Source organism: Ursus americanus, chromosome 16, assembly GCF_024610735.1.
Source record: "Ursus americanus isolate L20-20 chromosome 16, mUrsAme1.1.p, whole genome shotgun sequence".
Taxonomy (NCBI): Eukaryota; Metazoa; Chordata; class Mammalia; order Carnivora; family Ursidae; genus Ursus; species Ursus americanus.
Genome location: NC_142142.1, coordinates 9,468,416 through 9,479,072, shown reverse-complemented (window position 1 = coordinate 9,479,072; position 10,657 = coordinate 9,468,416).

The following is a 10,657-nucleotide window of genomic DNA, read 5'->3' as shown; positions in this document are numbered from 1 at the left end:
TGCCTCATCAACAGTATCTTCCCAACAGCCCAAGGTGACCAGCCTTCCTGGTTTGCCTGGGTGCGACTCTACAGGTTTATTACTGAAAGACCCACACGGGAACCCCCTGAGACGTAGGTTTGCGTATCATGCCCATTTTGCACATTAGGAAACTGAGGCTTAGCAAGACTCTGCAACAGGCCCCAAATCACATTTAGTAAATGGCAAAGTCAAAATTTGAACCCAGATCTGTCCAGGAGGAAACATGGGAGGAGAAGGGTCTTCAAAGCAGACCAAAACCATGCTCTTTAGCAGCGTGAGTCCATCTCAAGCCCAGTTTGGGCTTAGGGGCCGGTGTTGGGAGATTGCCCAGAGAAGGCCCAAAGCTGGCCCAGCCCCAGGTCACCTGTTCCTCCAGGGCAGTCCCTGGAAGGTCTCTGTTTTGTTTTTTACTTCATAGGAACTCTCCTGTTTCTATAGGGTAATTAAGCCCTCATGCCTTATCCTGTTTATATTTTGCCTTTGTGTTTTGTTTTGCTTGTGAATGGAAGAACAATCAACCTTGCTGGTCCAAGCCACTTGACCCCTTAAAGCAGGTGTTTTTGCGTCTTGAGCAATAACATTACTATAAATACTGACATGGAGGTGGGGATTTCTGTGCCCAGCCAGGGTCAGAAGCAAAGTATTTCTCAGATGCTGATGGGTAAATTTTGCTTGGGGTGCAGAGGAAGGGTGGCCAGGAGGGAAAGGAAGCCTGGTTAATCTCCGGATTGTACTTCCTTTCTGCTCAGATATGTCTGTAGTTGCCCCATTTTAGTTCCCATCAGCTCATCCTAGGCTGTGCCTTTGGATCTAGAGTCGGGAGGCTGGCACAAGGCCCCCAGCTCTGCCACCAGTGAAGTGTGTGACCTAGACCATCTCTTCCCTCTCTGAGCTTCGGTCTTCTCATCTGTCAAATGAGGGAATCAGATTAGCAGATTAGGTGTTTCTCTAGGGGTCCTTGTGATGTTGACACTCTAGGACACTGTAATGATACACATAATTGAACTGCTTCTGAAGGCAGGCTCTGGACTGGTGGGGTGTGTGCGTGTGTGTGATGTGAACATGTGTGCATATGTGTGCATTAGAGCTGGAGTGAGTGAAGATGTGTGACTATGTGAATGTGCATGCGAGTTGTTCTCAAAAAACATATACTAGGGCTTGCTTGAAATTCTAGCTCTGATCAAAGCCCTTCATCCCACCCCCACCTAACTCTCCTGAATTACTTTTCCAGACTTAGCTCTCCCACATCATGGAAGTAAAAGCATGTCTTCTGGTAGACAGCACCATGGACCAGAGTGAGCACTAACTGTGGAGTCAGACTTGGGTTTAAATCCTGACTCCACCTTGTACCTGGTACGTAGCCTTCAGCAAATTATTTACCTAAGCTTAAATTTCATCAGTGGTAACAAGGAGCGAACAGTCCCTAGCTCAGCACAGTTAGAGGCTGGAATGACACAAGTATGTCAAGTACCTGGCTTAGAACCTAACACGTGGGACACTCTCAATCAGGACCTGTTGTGCAATTATCGGGGCCCAGTGCAAAATGAAAATGTGGACTTCTTATCAAGAATTTATCAAGAATTTATCAAGAAATTAGGGCACCTGGGTGGCACAGCGGTTAAGCGTCTGCCTTCGGCTCAGGGCGTGATCCTGGCGTTGTGGGATCGAGCCCCACATCAGGCTCTTCCACTATGAGCCTGCTTCTTCCCCTCCCACTCCCCCTGCTTGTGTTCCCTCTCTCGCTGGCTGTCTCTATCTCTGTCGAATAAATAAAATCTTTAAAAAAAAAAGAATTTATCAAGAAATTATCAAGAATTTGAAGACGGCAACAGCAGAGCGTTAAACCAAGCATGAGACCCTTTGAAGCACAGGCCCTGGGCACCTACAAAGGTCGTAATGTTAAGTTTCTCCCAGGCAGGTTAGCTAAGCTTTGGGGAGAAGAGTGATGGATAGAAGGTGATGTCATAGGTAAGTATCCCAAATAACTCGGCAAGCAAAAATTGAGGCTTGGCAATCTCTTCCGTCCCCACCCCCTCCCTGAAACTACCCTGGCCATGGGAAGGCATAGACGAAGGTCAGAGCAGCTGACTCACTTGCTTCCTTAACCACCGAGAATATTTTTCCCACTCTGTGAATTCAGCCTCCCTCCCTCCCAGACACAGAGACTTAGCTTAGGATCAGACATCATGCATCCTTTCCCAGAGAGTCAATCTTCATTTCTTATACCTCTTTTACGTCATGTAAGTCCTTCTGGATCCTCTGGAAAGGAACTGAGGGCCTGGGGCCCAATGACAAGGAAGGAGTTTCTGAGGGAGGTCACCGTCTGCTGGGCAGAAGGGATCCTCCAGACCAGGGTATTGCTGAACACTTGGAAGCTGGGAAGTCAGCCAGCGTTTCATCTTTTGTTTTTTCCTCCTGGGGCTTCCTGTCCCAGAGGTGGATGGAAAGGGGCCATGGGGGACTTCCTGATTGCTACAAATAAACCTTTCCGTTGTCGTTGGTCAGGCAGCACTTCCAGTCCAGACAGACCAGATTAATGGGCAGTAGCAGAAAGGGACAGCAATGCTGCCTTCAGAGGAAGCTCAGTCCTAGTTCTGTCAAAGGTCCCAGCAAGGGGAGGCTAGGCTCTGCTGGGGTGGAAAAGATGGTCATGTGGGAAGCCAGGACTGACTGCCCATCTGGAGTGGGGGGTAACTGGAAAGTGGGTGGGGAGACACATCAGAGAATGTGAGGGCTGGAAAGGCCCTCAGAGGCCATCTAGTTTGTTCTCTGCTGTCTCCCAGTGCCCAGAACAGTTCCAGGCACATAGCAGAGGCTCGATGATCATTGATTGAATAAATGTGTGAATCTAGTCCAGCATCTTCATTTCACTGACCCAGGGAAGCAAAGGCCCAGAATGGAAAAGAAAGTTCCCCAACGACAGAGTAAGTCAGACTAGAGCTCAGAGTTCCTGAATCCCAACCCAATGGTCTTCCTCCTGAATAGCCATCAGTGCATGGGGCGAGGGGTATATTCTCTCCTTCCTTAAGCCAAGGGAGATAGGAGACTTCCAGAAAACCACACAGAGAGTTTGACATGTGACTCTGGAGTTTGGGGACCAGAAGACATAATTTGACACATGCTTGAGGAACTTAGTGATGAGAGACCAAATGTAACTTGTAGGACAGGAGTGCCTGGGTGACTCAGTTGGTTAAGCGTCTCTCTTCAGCTTACGTCAGGATCCCAGGGTCCTGGGATCGAGCTCTGCATTGGGCTCCCTACTCGATGGGGAGTCTGCTTCTCCCTCTCCCTCTGCTCCTCCCTACCCCACTCATTCTCTTTCAAATAAATATCTTGAAAAAAAGAAAGAAAGAAAGAAAGAAAGAAAGAAAGAAAGAAAGAAAGAAAGAAAGAAAGAAAGAAAGAAAGAAACTTATAGGACAAGGAGAGAGATGGTTGTGCTGAGAGCAAACTGTGCTCCCACTGGCCATGGGGCAAAGACAGGTGTGTCCTAGGGACTGATGTGGACTTAGAAGAAGGGAGTTGACTGGGATCTTCTTAAGAGCAACCTTCCCTCAAAGAATCACATGGAGGGCACTGTGATCCCAACAAAGAGGATGGACTGCTAGAAACTCAGGAGCTAACCTAGAGGAAAGGTCTTGCCTTGTCAAGGGAAGTCCAGGTAGAGGCTCTAGGGGAGGATTTCCAAAAGATCTTCTAAAGCCTTCCAAAGAGAAAGAATTGGTTTAGGACATCTGATCCACTGTCATACTGCAGTTGATGCCCTGTGTTCCTCATCGTCTCCCTTTCTTGGAGCCAGAGATGGATATACCTTGAAACTAACAAAGCTTGTGTTTCAGGGCCCCTCCATTGCACTGGCTCCTTTAGGCCCCTTTATAATTTTGGATTCTTTTTCCTAAAGAGTGTATTCCTTTTCTTTTGATGTGTAACAAATCACTGCCAATGTAGCAACTTAAAGCAACACAGATTTATTATCTCAGTTTCCCTATGCTGGAAGTCTGCACATGGCATGATTCAATTCTCTGTTCAGGATCTCACCAGGCTAAATTCAAGGTGTTGGTCAGGTCTGGGGCTCAGGGTCCTCTTTCAAGCTCTGATCATTGGCAGAATTCAGTTGCTTATGATTGTAAGACTGAGGTCCCCATTTTCCTGCTGACAATCAACTGGAGACCACTCTGAGCTCCTAGAAGCCACTCCCAACACTTTGCCATGTGGCCCCTTGTTATGTACTGAATGTTTGTGTCTCCCTCCCCTCCCTGCAAATTCATATGTTGAAGTCCTAACCTCCAATGTGAGTAATATTTGGAAATGGGGCCTCTGGAAGATAAAATTAAGCTTAAGTAAGGTTATAAGGGTGGGACCCTAATCCAATAGGATTAGTGTCCTTACAAGAAGAGACAACAGAACACACTCTCTCTTTCTCTCCATGCACGTGCCCTGAGGGATGGCCATGTGAACACACAGAGAGGAAGTGGCCATCTGCACGCTATGAAGAGAGTTCTTACCAGAAGCTAACCATGCTGGAACCTTGATCTCAGACTTCCAGCCTCCAGATCAGTGAGGAAATACATTTCTGTTGCTTAAGCCCCCCAGTTTGTGGTACTTTGTCATGGCAGCCTGAGCTGCCTAATATACCCCTTATGCAGTTTACAACACAAATGCTTGTTTTCTTCCAAACCAAACAGAGTGCATCTTTCTAATTCTGTCTTCTCTTTGATATTTGAAAGCACTTGGAGAACTCTCATTACCTGAGGACCAAAACAAACAAACAAACAAAAAACCTGATGGGCTCTGTCCGAGGTTTCATTTAGTAGTAAGGAATGACCTATTCGGTAAGCTGAACTTTAGAAAAACTTGGTGAGAAAAAATAAGGTCTTCTGTCTGCAGAACTAAGCACTATGAACTCACTTTGTTCAACAAACTAGTTACACTGACATTACGACAGGGGAGACATAAATATAATGAAACAAATACACAGCACAACAACAACAACACAAACACATAATAGTTCAGGAAAGGGCCACAGCAGAGAAAATCCTGGGTTGGAAGTTAGGACATTGGGTTGTAGTCCTGACTCTTTATTGACCACTGTAGTTGCAGCGTGGGATGCATACAAAGTGAACAACCCACAGAGAAAAATGGGCAAATGATATGAACAGGCAAGTCACAGAAGAGGTGATGAAAGTGGACAGGAAATCTGGAAAGATGCCCAAACCCACTAGCTGTTAGGGAAATGTAAACTTTTTTTTTAAAAGATTTTATTTATTTATTAGACAGAGAGAGAGAGACAGCCAACAAAAGAGGGAACACAAGCAGGGGGAGTGGGAGGGGAAGAAGCAGGCTCCCAGTGGAGCAGGGAGCCCGATGCGGGGCTCGATCCCAGAACACCGGGATCACGCCCTGAGCTGAAGGCAGACGCTTAACAACGACTGAGCCACCCAGGCGCCCCTGGGAAATGTAAACTTTTAAAAGGATGCACTTTTGCAAAACATGGCTGACAAAAATTCTTTCAATTTTTGAGAACATCCAGCTGTTGTTAGAGAGTAAGGAAATAAGACACCATTATGCATTGCTGGTGAAGGTGTAACAGTTTACCATAATCTCTTTGGAAAGTATTCTGGAAGAATCTATTAAAATTGAAAATATATGTATTCTTTGGTCTAGTATCTCTCTTTTAACACTCTATATTACTGGAGAAAACGTATTAGTACCTAAATATATATATGTGGATGTTTGTAGGAACATTGTTTACAGTGACAAGAACAAACAAAAAACTGGATATAACCTGAATGTCCAACAGTAGAGAAATAATGGAGTACATTTTTGTGCATTTACATCATATTAAGGAATATGATTCAGCTATTTAAAATATGGGTTAAGGGGCGCCTGGGTGGCACAGCGGTTAAGCGTCTGCCTTCGGCTCAGGGCGTGATCCTGGTGTTATGGGATCGAGCCCCACATCAGGCTCTTCCGCTATGAGCCTGCTTCTTCCTCTCCTACTACCCCTGCTTGTGTTCCCTCTCTTGCTGGCTGTCTCTATCTCTGTCGAATGAATAAATAAAATCTTTAAAAAAAATAAAATAAAATAAAAAATAAAATAAAATATGGGTTAAATTTAAGGGCACCTGGTGGCTCAGTTGAGCATCCGACTCCTGGTTTCAGCTCAGGTCATGATCTCACGGGTCATGGGATTAAGCGCTGTGTGGGCTCCACGCTCAGCAGGGAGTCTGCTTGAAGATTCTCTCTGCCCCTCCCCCTGCCTGTGCACCACTCTCTCTAAAATAAATAAATAAATCTTTAAAAAATAAATAAATAAAATATGAGTTAAATTTATACATACCAACTAGGAAGAGTGAATATGAAATATTAAGTGAAGAAGAAATTTGCACAGTAGTGTGTATTACATGTAATATTTTTGTGAAGAAAAAACCCCCTTTTTTAGGTTTATATATTTGTATTAGCAAAAAGAAAGGTGTAGGAAGTTATACAGCACAGTGTTAATATTGATAATTAGGGGCGGGGTGGAAGATGGTAGGGAATAGTGAAGGTATTAGAGGGAAGTAGGGGGAGATTATTAACATGTGCTTTATATGTTAATTCTCCCGTTGTCTGACATATTATAAAGAGTATATATTACACTTCTTAGTTTTAAAAAATTATGTTCAGGGGCACCTGGCTGGCTCAGTCAGTGGAGTGTGCAACGCTTAATCTTGGGGTTGTGGGTTTGAGCCCTGTGTTGGGTGTACAAAAAAAGTTTGTCTAGAGGCTCCTGGGTGGCTCACTCGTTAAGCATCCGACTCTTGATTTCAGCTCAGGTCATGATGTCAGGGTTGTGAGATCGAGCCCTGCACTGGGCTCCATGCTGGGCTTGGAGCCTGCTTAACATTCTCTCCCTCCCTCTACCTTTGCCCCTCTCCCAATTAAAACAAAACAAAACAACAGCAACAAAAAAGCAGGCATCAGAAAATGCCTATGAGAAACCCTAGACGTCAGAGTCAATAGGCAAAGACTTCAAAGTAGCCATTACGTTTTATGCGTTCAACGTTCAGTATTCAAAGTTTAGAGAACTCAAAGAAAAGAGCTGAAAGAATTTTCTGCTAGCAGACCCACTTTAAAAAAAAAGCTGAAGGAAGTTCTTCGGACTGAAAGTGACTCACCCCAGATGGTAATTCAAATCCAAATGAAAAGACAAAGAACACTGGGGAAGGTACTTTTGTTACCTTTTATGATGATAAAAGACAATATAAATGCATAATTCTCCTTTATGCTATTAACTGATTTAAAAAGCAATTGTATAGAGCAATATATATATTTCTTAGATATAACATGAAACAACAGAAGAAAAAATAAATGGGGCATCATCAAAATCTAAAACTTGGGTGCTTCAAAACACATCATCAAGGAAGTGAAACTAGGGGCACCCAGCTGGCTCATTTGGTAAAGCAGCACGTGACTCTTGATCTCAAGGTTGTTAGTGTCAGCCCCACGTTGGGCATAGAGATTACTTTTTAAAAATAAACAGTGAAAAGAAAGCATACCAAATGGATGCATCAGATAATTCCTTCCATGCTTTTGATTCTCTAATTTGAGTACTATTCTTACTTACTTTTGCTTCTGTTTGTTTTTATATATTTACAAATGGGTCCTGACTCCCCTGGAGGGCACAAGTATGTCTTAGTCATTTTAGCATAGCTCAGGGGTTACTTAGACAAACAATTTTTGGTAGTGAAGCTAGTCTGAGCACACCACTGTGGGGAAAGGCGATTTGAATAGGGGAATGGTCACACATGGACCTGGGAGAGTTTGCCAGGCCCTATTGTAATCTCCTGTGGGAGCCAGACGGGAGGTACCCTGGAGCCAGCTATGGCTCCGTTACTGCTAATGGATTATTTTCCAAAAGAAAAAAACAATCTCACAGGCTAAGGAATCTTTCTTTCCTGATAGTAATCTGTCCACTTAAGTTCCTGGTAAAATGTTCCGCAAAGTCCAGACAGAAACAAGGGCACTGGCCCTGGGCTCCTGGGAGTATCTGACCACAGGTGTGTCCGGGCTTCTTAGTGCTGTCATCTCTGCAAGACCCCCCGACAAGCACGGCACCCCTTAGGCAGGTTTGTGAAATGAAGGAATGAAACTTCCAGGGAAAATGAAATAATTCAAGGCCAGAAATAGAATCTGTCAAAGAAGCTTTTTCTAATAGGAATATATCAGCCTATATGAGAAAACATCAGGAGAAAATATAGTCATCTTCAGGTTTTTATAGCCTGGGGCTTGTGGTGCTGGCAAAGTGTTTAACCAATCTATTAAAAAGAAAAGAAGAAAAGAGAAGAGAAGAGAAGAGAAGAGAAGAGAAGAGAAGAGAAGAGAAGAGAAGAGAAGGAAAGGAAAGAAAAGGAAAGGAAAGGAAAGGAAAGGAAAGGAAAGGAAAGGAAAGAAAAGAAAAGAAAAGAAAAGAAAAGAAAAGAAAAGAAAAGAAAAGAAAAGAAAGAGGGGCGCCTGGGTGGCACAGCGGTTAAGCGTCTGCCTTCGGCTCAGGGCGTGATCCCGGCGATCTGGGATCGAGCCCCACATCAGGCTCTTCTGCTATGAGCCTGCTTCTTCCTCTCCCGCTCCCCCTGCTTGTGTTCCCTCTCTCGCTGGCTGTCTCTATCTCTGTCAAATAAATAAAATCTTTGAAAGAAAGAAAGAAAGAAAGAAAGAAAGAAAGAAAGAAAGAAAGAAAGAAAGAAAGAAAGAAAAGAAAAGAAAAAAGCACATTTGCTAATTCCACAGTGTAAATACTCCTAAATGCCCAGTTTCAAACTACACGTGCATACACGCACCTGAGAGCGGTTCACGCCGCCTGCACTGTATAAAGTGTTTCAACACTGGAGCACATGTGTGTGGTCACATTATTTTTCTTTTCTTACTTCATACTTCCCCAGACTCTCTCACTACTTTGCGCCTTGATCTGTTTAGTCTCCAGCTTCTTTCCCAATGCTTAACTCCTGGTGTCTTTTAAGACAGTTCACGAATCACCTCCTTTGAAAGAAGCAGAACTTTGACTCTCCAAGTGGACGAGGTGTCTCCCCTTGCGCTCCCACAATCCCCTGCTGTTCCTTTTGTCACAGAGCTTATCACAGCTGTACTGTTTTGTTTGCTTGCCTCCCTCTCTTTCCAGCCTCTCCCTCCATGCCCACCACACAGTCCTGGTGGGAGCCGCGTACTGCAATATACCTTGTCCTTAGTTAGTCTGGGGGGCTACAACCCACCTAAGAGGAATTTGATCCTGCCATAGGAGGTTTTGAACCAGAGTTGCAGAATTAAGGCTGTGAGTTATGAGACGGGAACTGTGCTTATCAGAGGGAAGGTACTCTGAGAAAAGAAATCCAACATGCAAAGTTAAAGCAGAAATGGATGGATGGTTACATGATACATTAAATAGAGCAAAATGGAACCAATGTAAAACCTGAGCGGTGGTGTACCTGTGGAAAGATCTTTCCACTTTTCTGTATGTTGAATTTTTTTTTAATGTAAGTTCTTCTTTTTTTTTTTTAAGATTATTTATTTATTTATTTGACAGAGAGAGAGAGCACAAGCAGGGGGAGCAGCAGAGGAAGAGGGAGAAGCAGGCTCTGCGCCAAGCACAGAGCCCGATGTGGGACTCGATCCCAGGACCCTGGGATCATGACCTGAGCCAAAGGCAGACGTTTAACTGACTGAGCCAACCAGGCATCCCTTTAATGTAAGTTCTATGCCCAGTGTGGAGCTTGAGCTCAGGACCCAGAGATTGAGCCAGCCAGGCACCCCTGACATTTTTTATAATAAATTATTGAAGGAGGGAGGAAGAAACAGACAAGCAGCAGAGAGTGAGAGAATCCTGAGCAGATTCCAACCTCTGGGTCCAGTTGTCTTAAAGGGTCCAGCTACTTTCTTGCCCTGCTCATGATTATATTGGAAAAAATTTCCCTTTATACTCTGCTCGGTTAAATTGGAATTTTGTCACTTATAATCAAGGAAATCCTAACTAAGAGGCCAATATAATGCAACTGTTTTCACGCCTATCTCCTCCACTAAACTAACCTCTGAGAGGACGAGGATCCCGTACTACCCGTCTTTGTCCTTCCGCCCTCCCAAACCAGAACATTCAGTGGAGTGGGAAGTAGCATGTGGTCTAGACCGCCATCTCACTGTGGGGTAGTGAACAAATGCTTCCTTAAATCCTTCTCAGCCTCAGTTTCCTCACCTGTAAAATGGAGATCATATTTGCTGAGTAGAATGTGAAGATAAAAGAGGCAGTGCATGCCAAGCTTTCAGCCAAACTTGGGGCCCGCAGCAAGCGCTTGATAAATGTTAGCCATCCTCGTTTTTAGTAGATGACGCATTACCTCACGTTCTCTTATGCTCTGTCCTTAGTTCTTAAAATTATTCACTTCTCTCTATTCTAAAGTGCCATTGATTAGAGTTGATCCTAGAAATGAGAAAATAGTAACACACTGCATATATGGAAAGACAGTACAATTTGATGGCTTAAAATGTGGGTGCTAGACATGACTCTTGATCTCAGGGTCATAAGTTCAAGCCCCACCATGGGTGTAGAGATTACTAAAAAAATAAATAAACTTTAAAGAGAAAAAAAAAATGTGGATGCTGGAGATAA